Here is a 13754-nt window from a genome sequence, read left to right on the forward strand (position 1 = left end):
GAAGATAGAACTTGAGAGAGATTAATTAGATGAAGAAAATTAAAGAATGAAAGTGTTTGTAGGTGTTTTTGGTCGTTGGTATATGGATTAGATATAAAGGATGGGTAATTTTGTTTACATGTAAATAAGTCATGAATGATTACTCATATTTTTGTAATTTTATGAGATATTTCATGCTAGTTGTCAAATGATGGTTCTCACATATATTAGGTGACTCACATGGGCTGCTAAGAGCTGATCATTGGAGTGTATATACCAATAGTACATACATTTAAAAGCTGTGTATTGTACGAGTACAAATACGGGTGCATACGAGTAGAATTGTTGATGAAACTGAACGAGGATGTAATTGTAAGCGTTTTTGTTAAGTAGAAGTATTTTGATAAGTGTCTTGAAGTCTTTCAAAAGTGTATGAATACATATTAATGAAGGTTTTTCGTATGCCCAAGAGACATATTAAATTAATGTGGCTAATATGTTATGATCCAAGTCGGGTCATACCCAATAACAAGCTTGCCGACACCTTAATCGTATTTAATCTTAATGAATGGATCATTAAATAAATACGCGACACTTGGATTTTAGAAAATCAGTTTTTCAAAATGTTATCACTTGAGATAAATTATTTGGATAATTTATATATAATTGTTTATAAGTTTAAATGATTATATTGTGTTATATTTTATAAAAGGGTTTATAAAATATAAAAGTAACATAAAAATATATACATGTTTTATATATATATCTAGTTTATATATATGTATAAATACATTGTTATATAATATAGATAGTGCAGAATTTGTGACTCCAAGACTCACAAGCATGCCTTGTTAATGTTTACTTTTAATAACACACAAGTGCCAAGGTGCATGCTAATGTATTAACCAAGGCCTTGACTCAAGAGAGAGTGAATAACACACATAAAATAGGCTTCAAAATTCTGGTTCTGCTGTCCATTTTTTTGCCGAACTGTTTTGAAGTAAAAGGGGGTTCCTTTGCTTGCTATTTTATCACATTCAAGTGTTCTAAATCCTAACTAAATACAAAGGGTGTGTTGGTGATCAAAGCTTGTGGGTATTTCAAACTTGAGGCTTCAAGTTAGAGGCTCTAAATCCATCATCTTCATCATCACTTTGCTGTCCAAAACAGCCCTCAATCTATATTGAGGAGGTATTATTCCTTGTTCCTTCTCTTTAGTTTGTAAGTATAGCTTCAAGACTTGATGTCTTCATGGAATTCAATTTAAGTGGTTTAACATATTAACATGCTTTCTTAATAACATGCTTCCGCTTTCTTAACTCTAAATGAATTGGTTTCATGAATATGTTTATTTAAAGAACTTGTTGAAATGTTGAATTCCATCAATGGTATCTAGAGCCGAAGTCTCGAAATATGCTTCGAGATGGTTTTTGAACTCACCATAACTTTGCATTTTATGTACATGCATGAAAATAGAATGCAAAAATTATGGATTTTGGGTGGGTTTGATTTTGGCCAAATTTGGAAGCTCCAAAAATGGGTTTGGTTCTTCCATTTTGGTCATTTTGTTGTATGTTGAAGTTCACAATCAAGCCTTGGCCTTTTGTTTGAATGGTTGCATGTTTGGATGATTATTAATCTATTCATTTGGTATGTAATATTAATTCATTCATGTGGTTGTAATATTCATTCAAGTTGGTTTGTAATTTTATTATTTTGGTTATGTAATTTATTTTATATTTGGTATGTAAAATAGATTAGGTTGTATTTTCATTTTCTAGAAAAATGTATTAGGATATTTTTTTGTAAAAATGAAGATACAAGATGAAGACTTGGAAGATGCATTTGGATGCAAGATTAAGTGGGAGATTTTGAAATCTCCTACTTAGTGTTATAACCCTTAACCGATGACATTTGTTTTTCGGCTAAACAAATGTCTACCAAATCGGCTTGATTGTGAACACATTTGTTTGCATGCGTGGTTGTTTTATTTCTTGTATGATTGTGGATTGTGTATGTTACTACAACAAGTTATCACACAAGTTAACAACAAGCATAAACTACAATTTAATTGGTTAAATTATTAACAACATGCAAAACGTCAATTTAAATGGTTAAATTAAAAACGGCTAAAAGGACATTAATAAACGGTTATTAAGAACATGATAAGGATCATATATATAAAATGGTTTATATCAAGTAATTGGTTAAAATTACTAGACTTGAAAATGGATTTCAAATAAACCATACACTAAATGCATGTTGGTGTATGGCATAAATGTTTTCTCAAACTAGAATTAAAGAAAACTTAAAACCCTTTACACTAGGTCAACAAGTTTAAACGCCATCCTATTGTATGACACTTAAAAATATTAGGGAACTTATAATGGGATAAAGGTCACCTAACCGTTATGAGCAAACTAATATGATTAAGGTAAATTTTACACACTTGTGGGATAAAGGTCACCTAACCACTTGTATGCTAAGTTTACATGTCTATACAAGTAGGATGACTTGATTTGGAAATCATGAACTTAGTGTCACCGAAGCATGATGAACAAATAGGCGTTGATGGGATAATATGTCATGCAAAAGGATTGCATGATCCCATAACTTAGAAGTTGCAAAAGGATTGCAATTGTCATATAATGACTACCTAGCTAAACCAAATGACGGGATAAAGGTCACCTAACCGAAATTTGATTTACCGTTGGATTCTAAAATTTAATAAATATCAATTGGATTTAAAGGGTATTGATTATTAAATTAAAATTGATACTTAAACAACTTTGTTAAATTTTGTAGATGGCCGCCAATAACAACAACATACAAAACGCACCTATTAACTTGAACAACCTATCGTTAAGGTCTCTCCTCGAGAAAGACAAACTCAACCATACGAACTTTATGGATTGGTTCCGCAATCTTAGGATTGTCCTCAAAATTGAGGATAAAGCATATGTGTTGGAAGACCCCATTCCCGATCAACCCGACGAGGATGATACGGAAGGCATGGCTTATTGGGATAAGTATTGCGCTGATTCGGTGCAAGTCGCTTGCCTAATGCTTGGGACTATGATACCTGAACTCCAAAAGGATTTCGAGCATCATACTGCATACGACATGATCACGCAATTGAAGGAGATGTTCCTTCAACAAGCACGTGTCGAGCGCTTCGAGACCGTTCGAGCGCTTCATGCATGTCGTATGGACGACTCCCAATCCGTTTCATCTTATGTCCTTAAGATGAAAAGCCTCATTGATCGCGCAAACCGTCTTAATCTCAACATATCTAATGAGCTAGCCACGGATCTTATCCTAAACTCCTTGTTAAAGAGGTTTGACCAATTTGTAATTAATTACAATATGAATGGGATGGATAAGACCATTGGCGAACTTCATGGAATGCTTAGGACGGCGGAAACTAGCATGGGTAAGAGGGCTTCACCCGTGCTAATGATCAATGATGGTGGGTCCAAAGGTAATAACACCTCTAAGCCTAAGGCAGCTAAGAGGAAAGGACCCGCCCATCAAGGCAAGGGAAAGGGGAGGATGGTTACCCCAACCAAAAACAAGAACAAGAAGCAAAAGGTTGCCGGACAAGCAAACCCCAAGGAAGACCCGTGCTTCGGTTGCGGTGAAATGGGTCACTGGAAACGGAACTGCCCGGTCTACCTTAAGGAGTTGAAGGAAAAGAGGGATGCGGGGAAAACCTTAGATAATATATATATGGTATATATAGAGCTTAGTATTACTTCTTCTAATACATGGGTATTAGACACTGGATGTGGAACTCACATTTGCAATTCTTTGCAGGGGTTCAAAAGAAGTAGCAAGCAAACGGGAACATCAATTCTCTTTATGGGTAATGGAGCCAAAGTGCAAGTGAAGGCTCAAGGAGACTTTGTATTAAAGCTTCCAAGTGGTTTGGAACTTATTTTGAACAATGTTTTGTATGCACCGGATTTATGTCGAAACATTATTTCAGTTTCCCGTTTAAAACAATGTGGTTTTTATCTTAATTTTGTTAATGATGATATCCACATTTATTTAGATAATGTATTCTATTTTAAGGCTTCGCCTTCAAATGGAATTTATGAATTGGTTCATGATGACACATCATCTAGTAGCTCAATATACCATACTAGCACCAAGAAAATCAAAAGGGATTTGAGTGATTCCTACTTATGGCATTGTCGCCTTGGTCACATAAACAAGAACCGAATGCGTACACTTCAAAAGAATGGACTCTTGAAATCAAATGAGATGGACTCGTTTGATGTATGTGAATCTTGTTTACAAGGCAAAATGACTAAAGCACCTTTCAAAGGGACCTATGAAAGGGCTAAGGACTTATTGGGATTAATACATTCGGATGTATGTGGACCCTTTAAGCCCATAGCTAGGAATGGTGAAAGATACTTCGTTACTTTCATTGATGACTTCAGTCGTTTTGGATATGTCTACTTGTTAAGACATAAGGACGAAACTTTTGAAGCATTCAAAGAATATCAAAGCGAAGTACAAAATCAACTCAATAAGATAATCAAGGTACTTCGTACCGATAGAGGAGGTGAATACCTAAGCGATGCTTTCCAAGATCATCTTAGAAGTTGTGGGATTATCTCGCAACTTACTCCACCCAGGACACCACAACTTAATGGTGTGTCCGAAAGGAGGAACCGAACCCTAATGGATATGGTTCGATCTATGATGGCTAGAAGCTCGTTACCTGTATCATTCTGGGGTTATTTTCTATGCTCCGCGGCTCGTATTTTAAATATGGCCCCAACCAAGAAAGTGGAACGAACACCTCATGAGATGTGGTTTGGAAAACCTCCATCTCTATCATACTTAAAGGTTTGGGGATGTGAAGCTTATCCTAAGCGTTACGTCCCTAATAAGTTGAATGCTCGATCCACAAAGTGTATCTTCATAGGATATCCCAAGGATGATATGGGATACTATTTCTATGATCCAACCGAGCAAAATGTATTTGTTGCTCGAAAGGCCGAATTCCTTGAAACTAAGTTCCTAATGGAAGGAAATAGTGAAAGGAAGATAGATCTTGAAGAGGTTCAAGATCAAGTAGATGATACACAATTGGTTGACACTAGCACTCAACATGAAAATGTTGAGAATGATCAAATGGATGATCAAAATACACGAGACGTTCGCAGATCTGGTAGGATTAGTAATCCTCCTGAGAGATATGGGTTTCTCATGGATGGTTGCTATGTGGTTGATTTGAATGAACCAACAAACTACCAAGATGCTTTATCAAGGACTGATAAAGATAAATGGCAGGAAGCCATGAACGTTGAGATGCAATCCATGTATGACAACCAAGTTTGGGAACTTGTTGCACAACCTACTGGCTCGAGGCTAGTTGATTGTAAATGGCTTTTCAAAATGAAAACCGACATTCATGGGAACTTGGATACATATAAAGCTAGACTTGTAGCAAAAGGTTTCACTCAAACTCAAGGGGTTGACTATGATGAAACTTTTTCGCCTGTGGCAATGCTAAAGTCTATTAGGATATTACTTGCCATTGCTGCTCATTATGATTATGAAATATGGCAAATGGATGTCAAGACCGCTTTCCTAAATGGACATCTTGAGGAAGATGTCTATATGGTTCAGCCTGAAGGTTTTGTTGATCCGAAATATCCTAAAAAGGTATGCATGTTAAAGAAGTCAATCTACGGATTGAAACAAGCATCTAGAATGTGGAATCATCGTTTTAATGAGGAGGCCAAGAAATTTGGCTTCATTAAAAATGGTGATGAAGCTTGTGTATACAAGAAAGCTAGTGGGAGCACTATCATGTTCCTTGTACTATATGTGGATGATATATTGTTATTTGGAGATGATATTCCGGCAATGCAAGGAGTTAAAACTTGGCTAAGTGAATGTTTCTCCATTAAGGATCTTGGAGAAGCACAATACGTTTTGGGGATTGGGATCTACAGGAATAGATCCAAGAAACTGATAGGTTTGAATCAAAGTGCATACATTGAAAAAATCTTGAAAAGGTTCAAGATGGAGAACTCTAAGAAAGGTTTGGTACCTATTCAAAGAGGAACGCTCCTTAGTTCATCTCAGTGCCCCACCACGAAAGATGAACATGAGAGAATGAAGAAAGTCCCATATGCGTCTGCCATTGGGTCTATCATGTATGCAATGATATGCACTAGACCAGATGTGTCATGCACTCTTAGCCTGACAAGTAGATACCAGAATAACCCAGGAAATAGTCATTGGATTGCTGTCAAAAGTATATTGAAATACCTTAGGAGGACTAAGGATATGTTTCTGATATATGGGTCTGGTGAGGAGGAACTCGCTGTAAAAGGTTACGTGGATGCGAGCTTCCAAACTGATCGAGATGATTCTCGATCACAATCCGGCTATGTCTTCACATTAAATGGAGGTGCGGTCTCTTGGAAGAGTTCAAAACAGGATGTTGTTGCTCTATCCACTACAGAGTCGGAGTACATCGCCGCATCATTGGCAGCTCAGGAAGCTGCATGGATGACTAAATTCATCGACGACTTAGGAGTAGTCCCTTCCATTCAGGACCCTCTTGAAATCTTTTGTGACAACGAGGGTGCGATTGCTCAAATCAAGGAACCTCGTGCTCACCAAAAGACCCGTCACATTGAGCGGAGATTCAACTACATAAGGGATGAAGTTGAAAAGGGAAAGATATGTATTCGCAAAGTTCACACAGATCTTAATATAGCGGATCCTCTCATGAAGCTCTTACATGGATCAAAACATGCAGGACATGTTTGTGCATTAGGGCTTCGATATTCTAGTGATTGGTCATGATCTGTTTTAAGTATTGTAACGGAACGAAATTGTTCAAACTCATTAATATAATTATGGTATTAATTTATTTTGAGTTATGTTCCTATTTTGCATATTTTATCCATGAATAAGTAATTATTCTAAATTCCGTAGTCGATCACATTTGTGGGAGCAAATGTGAGGTTTAGACTATTATGAACTTGGATTGGTATACATTCACGGGATGAATGTGGGGCAAGGTTGCAACCAAGGTTCATAGATATTTGTTGGATACAAATATTGGAAGACCCGCTCTCAAGATTTACTAAATGGAGCCTTTGTGGTTGATCACATGTAATCTTGAGTAAAGGTGAATATCATTGTATCCTCTGACCTGAGATACGTATTGGGTTCGGATATTTACCAGGTATTGTGCCTTGATTCTTTCCTTCGCTATTCTGAAATTTGGTAGTTCATAAGGAAGAGCTCAGGTATAATGCAAGGTATGTATTTAGGACATATGTAGTCAAGATGGAATTTGTCCCTCTTATTCGTTGAGAGTCAGATGTTTAAGGCCTGATAAAGTTAAATCTAGAAGAGAGTGATCACTCTGTGTCTCTTGGATTTAACATGACATCTAGGACGAAAGGATACTATGAAAGATTTACCTATTCATATTCGAGATGGGAACTCGAAAGGGATGATGTTATTGAATGGCACAAAGTCATAACATATTGGGGTTGATGGATGGTCGTTAGGTGGTATCCATCACTTGCATTAATTCATATGTTTCTCGTGAAAGTGGGAGATTGAAGGTTTTTCGTATGCCCAAGAGACATATTAAATTAATGTGGCTAATATGTTATGATCCAAGTCGGGTCATACCCAATAACAAGCTTGCCGACACCTTAATCGTATTTAATCTTAATGAATGGATCATTAAATAAATACGCGACACTTGGATTTTAGAAAATCAGTTTTTCAAAATGTTATCACTTGAGATAAATTATTTGGATAATTTATATATAATTGTTTATAAGTTTAAATGATTATATTGTGTTATATTTTATAAAAGGGTTTATAAAATATAAAAGTAACATAAAAATATATACATGTTTTATATATATATCTAGTTTATATATATATGTATAAATACATTGTTATATAATATAGATAGTGCAGAATTTGTGACTCCAAGACTCACAAGCATGCCTTGTTAATGTTTACTTTTAATAACACACAAGTGCCAAGGTGCATGCTAATGTATTAACCAAGGCCTTGACTCAAGAGAGAGTGAATAACACACATAAAATAGGCTTCAAAATTCTGGTTCTGCTGTCCATTTTTTTGCCGAACTGTTTTGAAATAAAAGGGGGTTCCTTTGCTTGCTATTTTATCACATTCAAGTGTTCTAAATCCTAACTAAATACAAAGGGTGTGTTGGTGATCAAAGCTTGTGGGTATTTCAAACTTGAGGCTTCAAGTTAGAGGCTCTAAATTCATCATCTTCATCATCACTTTGCTGTCCAAAACAGCCCTCAATCTATATTGAGGAGCTATTATTCCTTGTTCCTTCTCTTTAGTTTGTAAGTATAGCTTCAAGACTTGATGTCTTCATGGAATTCAATTTAAGTGGTTTAACATATTAACATGCTTTCTTAATAACATGCTTCCGCTTTCTTAACTCTAAATGAATTGGTTTCATGAATATGTTTATTTAAAGAACTTGTTGAAATGTTGAATTCCATCAATTAAAACACTACATGTATATACATTTTAACTGAGTTGTTAAGTCATCGTTAGTCGTTACATGTAAGTGTTGTTTTGAAACCTTTAGGTTAACGATCTTGTTAAATGTTGTTAACCCATTGTTTATTAAATCAAATGAGATGTTAAATTATTACATTATCATGATATCATGATGTATTAATATATCTTAATATGATATATATATATATATATATATATACATTAAATGTCGTTACAACGATAATCGTTACATATATGTCTCGTTTCAAAATTATTAAGTTAGTAGTCTTGTTTTTACATATGTAGTTCATTGTTAATATACTTAATGATATGTTTACTTATCATAATATCATGTTAACTATATATATATATATATATATATATATATATATATATATATATATATATATATATATATATATATATATATATATATATATATATATATATATATATATATATATCCATATATATGTCATCATATAGTTTTTACAAGTTTTAACGTTCGTGAATCGCCGGTCAACTTGGGTGGTCAATTGTCTATATGAAACCTATTTCAATTAATCAAGTCTTAACAAGTTTGATTGCTTAACATGTTGGAAACATTTAATCATGTAAATATCAATTTCATTTAATATAAAAAAACATGGAAAAGTTCGGGTCACTACAGTACCTACCCGTTAAATAAATTTCGTCCCGAAATTTTAAGCTGTTGAAAGTGTTGACGAATCTTCTGGAAATAGATGCGGGTATTTCTTCTTCATCTGATCTTCACGCTCCCAGGTGAACTCGGGTCCTCTACGAACATTCCATCGAACCTTAACAATCGGTATCTTGTTTTGTTTAAGTCTCTTAACCTCACGATCCATTATTTCGACGGGTTCTTCAATGAATTGAAGTTTTTCATTGATTTGGATTTCGTCCAACGGAATAGTGAGTTCTTCTTTAGCAAAACATTTCTTCAAATTCGAGAAGTGGAAAGTGTTATGTACATTCGCAAGTTGTTGAGGTAACTCAAGTCGGTAAGCTACTGGTCCGACACGATCAATAATCTTGAATGGTCCAATATACCTTGGATTTAATTTCCACCGTTTACCAAATCGAACAACACCTTTCCAAGGTGCAACCTTAAGCATGACCATTTCTCCAATTTCAAATTCTATGTCTTTTCTTTTAACGTCGGCGTAGCTCTTTTGTCGACTTTGGGTGGTTTTCAACCATTGTTGAATTTGGATGATCTTCTCGGTAGTTTCTTGTATTATCTCCGAACCCGTAATCTGTCTATCCCCCACTTCACTCCAACAAATCGGAGACCTGCACTTTCTACCATAAAGTGCTTCAAACGGCGCCATCTCAATGCTTGAATGATAGCTGTTGTTGTAGGAAAATTCTGCTAACGGTAGATGTCGATCCCAACTGTTTCCGAAATCAATAACACATGCTCGTAGCATGTCTTCAAGCTTTTTTATCATCCTTTCACTCTGCCCATCAGTTTGTGGATGATAGGCAGTACTCATGTCTAGACGAGTTTCTAATGCTTGCTGTAATGTCTGCCAGAATCTTGAAATAAATCTGCCATCCCTAGCAGAGATAATAGAGATTGGTATTCCATGTCTGGAGACGACTTCCTTCAAATACAGTCGTGCTAACTTCTCCATCTTGTCATCTTCTCTTATTGGCAGAAAGTGTGCTGACTTGGTGAGACGATCAACTATTACCCAAATAGTATCATAACCACTTGCAGTCCTTGGCAATTTAGTAATGAAATCCATGGTAATGTTTTTCCATTTCCATTTCGGGATTTCAGGTTGTTGTAGTAGACCTGATGGTTTCTGATGTTCAGCTTTGACCTTAGAACACGTCAAACATTCTCCTACATATTTAGCAATATCGGCTTTCATACCTGGCCACCAAAAATATTTCTTAAGATCCTTGTACATCTTCCCCGTTCCAGGATGTATTGAGTATCTGGTTTTATGAGCTTGTCTAAGTTCCATTTCTCTCATATCTCCAAATTTTGGTACCCAAATTCTTTCAGTCCTATACCGGGTTCTGTCTTCCTAAATATTAAGATGCTTCTCCGATCCTTTGGGTATTTCATCCTTTAAATTTCCCTCTTTTAAAACTCCTTGTTGCGCCTCCTTTATTTGAGTAGTAAGGTTAGTGTGAATCATTATATTCAAAGATTTTACTCGAATGGGTTCTCTGTCCTTTCTGCTCAAGGCGTCGGCTACCACATTTGCCTTCCCCGGGTGGTAACAAATCTCAAAGTCGTAATCATTCAACAATTCAATCCACCTACCCTGCCTCATATTCAGTTGTTTCTGATTAAATATGTGTTGAAGACTTTTGTGGTTGGTATATATAATACTTTTGACCCCATATAAGTAGTGCCTCCAAGTATTTAATTCAAAAACAACCGCGCCTAATTCTAAATCATGCGTCGTATAATTTTGCTCGTGAATCTTCAATTGTCTAGACGCATAAGCAATCACCTTCGTTCTTTGCATTAATACACAACCGAGACCTTGCTTTGATGCGTCACAATAAATCACAAAATCATCATTCCCTTCAGGCAATGACAATATAGGTGCTGTAGTTAGCTTTTTCATCAGTAATTGAAACGCCTTCTCTTGTTCATCCTTCCATTCAAATTTCTTCCCTTTATGCGTTAATGCAGTCAAGGGTTTTGCTATTTTGGAGAAATCTCGGATGAATCTTCTGTAGTAACCAGCCAATCCTAAAAATTGACGTATATGCTTCGGAGTTTTTGGGGTTTCCCACTTTTCAACGGTTTCGATCTTTGCCGGATCCACCTGGATATCTTCTTTGTTCACTATGTGACCGAGGAATTGAACTTCTTCCAACCAAAATGCACACTTTAAAAACTTAGCGTACAGTTTTTCTTTCCTCAATACTTCTAGCACTTTTCTCAAATGTTCTTCGTGCTCTTGATCATTCTTTGAGTAAATAATATGTCATCGATGAAAACAATGATAAACTTGTCAAGATATGGCCCACACACTCGGTTCATAAGGTCCATGAACACAGCTGGTGCGTTAATCAATCCAAACGGCATAACCATAAACTCGTAATGACCATAACGCGTCCTAAAAGCAGTTTTGGGAATATCATCCTCCTTTACTCGCATTTGATGATATCCAGAACGTAAATTGATCTTCGAATAAACCGACGAGCCTTGTAGTTGATCAAATAAGTCATCAATTCTCGGCAGTGGATAACGGTTTTTGATGGTAAGTTTGTTCAACTCTCTGTAGTCAATACACAACCTAAATGTACCATCCTTCTTCTTGACAAACAAAACAGGAGCTCCCCATGGTAATGTGCTTGGTCGAATGAAACCACGTTCTAATAGTTCTTTCAGTTGGCTTTGCAGTTCTTTCACCTCTCTTGGTGCGAGTCTATAAGGAGCACGAGCTATTGGTGCAGCTCCTGGTACAAGATCTATTTGAAATTCTACAGATCGATGTGGAGGTAGTCCCGGTAATTCTTTCGGAAATACATCGGGAAATTCTTATGCGACGAGAACATCATTGATGCTCTTTTCTTCAGTTTGTACTTTCTCGACGTGTGCTAGAACAGCATAGCAACCTTTTCTTATTAGTTTTTGTGCCTTTAAATTACTAATAAGATGTAGCTTCGTGTTGCCCTTTTCTCCGTACACCATTAAGGGTTCTCCTTCTTCTCGTACAATGCGAATTGCATTTTTATAACATACGATCTCTTCTTTCACCTTCTTCAGCCAGTCCATGCCAACTATTACATCAAAACTCCCTAACTCTACGGGTATCAAATCAATCTTAAATATTTTGCTACCCAGTTTAATTTCTCGATTCCGACATATATAATCTGCTGAAATTAATTTACCGTTTGCTAATTCGAGTAAAAATTTACTATCCAACGGCGCCAATGGACAACTTAATTTAGCACAAAAATCTCTACTCATATAGCTTCTATCCGCACCCGAATCAAATAAAACGTAAGAAGATTTATTTTCAATAAGAAACGTACCCGTAACAAGCTCCGGGTCTTCCTGTGCCTCTGCTGCATTAATATTGAAAACTCTTCCACGGCCTTGTCCATTCGTGTTCTCCTGGTTCGGGCAATTTCTAATAATGTGGCCCAGTTTTCCACATTTATAACAAACTACATTGGCATAACTCGCTCCGACACTACTTGCTCCGCCATTAGTCGTTCCGACACCATTTGTTCCTTTCGTTCTGTTAACCCCTGGTCCGTAGACCTCACACTTCGCCGCGCTATGACCATTTATTTTACACTTGTTGCAAAATTTGGTGCAGAACCCCGAGTGATACTTTTCACACCTTTGGCATAGCTGCTTCTGATTGTTGTTGTTGTTGTTGCGGTTGTTATTGTTGTTGGGATGATTATTGTAGTTGCTCTTGTTGTTGTTGTTGTTGTTGGGCCGTTTGTTGTAGTTGCGATTGATGTTACGATTGTTGGGATAGTTGTTGCGATTATTGTTGTAATTGCTGTTGTTGTATTGGTGATTCTTATCACCGTTTTCCTCCCACTTTCTTTTTACCTGCTTCACATTGGCCTCTTCAGCCGCCTGTTCTTTAATTCTTTCCTCAATCTGGTTTACTAGTTTGTGAGCCATTCATGTCTGTTGTATGGAGGCGGGCTCGTGTGAACTTATATCTTCTTGGATTCTTTCCGGTAATCCTTTCACAAACGCGTCGATCTTCTCTTCCTCACCTTCGAACGCTCTCGGACATAATAGGCACAATTCTGTGAATCGTCTTTCGTACGTGGTAATATCAAATCCTTGGGTTCGTAACCCTCTAAGTTCTGTCTTGAGCTTATTGACCTCGGTTCTGGGATGGTACTTCTCGTTCATCAAGTGCTTGAATGCTGACCACGGTAGTGCGTAAGCATCATCTTGTCCCACTTGCTCTAGATAGGTATTCCACCATGTTAACGCAGTACTTGTGAAGGTATGCGTAGCGTACTTCACTTTATCCTCTTCAGTACACTTACTTATGGCAAACACCGATTCGACCTTCTCGGTCCATCATTTCAATCCGATCGGTCCTTCGGTTCCATCAAATTCCAAAGGTTTGTAGGCAGTGAATTCTTTGTAGGTGCATCCTACACGATTTCTTGCGCCGCTAGCTGCATTGCTAGATCTAGAGTTATTGTTGGTATGTAGCGCAGCCTGTACTGCGGCTATGTTTGAAGCAAGAAAG

This window comes from Rutidosis leptorrhynchoides, chromosome 8 (assembly GCF_046630445.1).
Source record: "Rutidosis leptorrhynchoides isolate AG116_Rl617_1_P2 chromosome 8, CSIRO_AGI_Rlap_v1, whole genome shotgun sequence".
NCBI classification, from domain to species: domain Eukaryota; kingdom Viridiplantae; phylum Streptophyta; class Magnoliopsida; order Asterales; family Asteraceae; genus Rutidosis; species Rutidosis leptorrhynchoides.